Source organism: Molossus molossus, unplaced genomic scaffold (genome assembly GCF_014108415.1).
Source record: "Molossus molossus isolate mMolMol1 unplaced genomic scaffold, mMolMol1.p scaffold_m16_p_22, whole genome shotgun sequence".
Lineage (NCBI taxonomy): Eukaryota > Metazoa > Chordata > Mammalia > Chiroptera > Molossidae > Molossus > Molossus molossus.
The window spans coordinates 3,038,646-3,039,995 of NW_023425358.1; positions in this window are offsets into that span (position 1 = coordinate 3,038,646).

Consider the following 1,350-nt stretch of genomic DNA (forward strand, 5'->3'; position numbering starts at 1 on the left):
GCCCCTGCGACAGACGTGCCTCGCGCAGCGCCGGTCACCGCAGCGGACAGCCTGCAGGAAGGTGTGGTCCCTGCGAGGGGACACATGCTGTCGGTGCCGTGCAAGGTGCTGTCCTCCCGTGGTAACCAGCCCGGACTCAGCGGAGCAAAGTGAGGATGAAACCGTGGACACAAAGCTTCATAGTTTAAGAAATAAATAACCTGTGATGCCTGACACTACTTCAATGGATGAAGATGCTACTAAGCCTTGGGATCTGGGTCAGTGTGACCCACTAACACGTTACTGTGAACTGAATGGTTTTCAGATGGAACTAGTGGAAATTATGTAAAAAAATTTTTTTAAGTTTAATCTTTCCTTCTGGTCTCCAAATAAAGAATTTTGAGATGAAAAGGACCTAGAGAAGGTCTCTAGTCCTCAGCGCTTTCTTCCAAGACGGACGGCGAGGTGCACCAGCAGGCGCACCGTCAGGGCGAAGGGGCACATGCCAATGAATGAGCCAGGGGACCATGAGCGCCCTGGACGGTGTGAGTTCAAGGTGGGCCCAAAGGTTCCATTTCCTTAGGTTTTCTCGCTAAATTGCAAAAGCTGACTTGGTGACAGTTTTTTTTAAGACCCTTCATTACAAAAACATGTACAAAAGAACATACTGAGTTTAATTAACTAATTATTGACTTAATGGATGTTTTTTAAAAAGTTTTTAACAGACTCCGCTTGGATCTGAATAAACTAATTCTAAAATAATACACTCCCCCGGCCTGTCCCCAACATACCACACACACTCAAGTTATGACTTTGTAATTTGTTACAGGGTCAGATCCAGTCGTGCCAACAATTTCTCGTGATAACTTTTTCTCTTAATCCTCACCAGAGGATATTTAGAGAGAAAGAGAGACATCAATGACAGAGAAAAGCATTGATCTGTTGCCTCCCGCACATACCCCAACCAGGGATCGAACTACAACCTAGGCATGTGCCCTGACTGGGAATCAAACCCGCAACCTTTTGGTGTACAAGATGATGCTCCAACCAGCTGTGCCACCTGGCTGGATCCTTGATAACTTAAAAAAAAAAAAAAAAAAAATCACAAACTTACTGGAAGATGTGAAGAGGACAGAACACATTTCCTTCTGAACCAGTTGTAAGTTGACATGATGCCCCATATGTGTGTGTTTCTTACAAATAAGAACACTCTCCTCTATAACCATAATGCAACCATTGAAATCAGGAAAGTAATACTGATACATTTCTACCAGCAGTTCTCAGACCATTGATACATTTTTACTGAGGTCCTCAGACTCCCTCCACGTCTCCCGTTGTCCCAGAGGACCCGGGTCAGAATCACGACCTTTG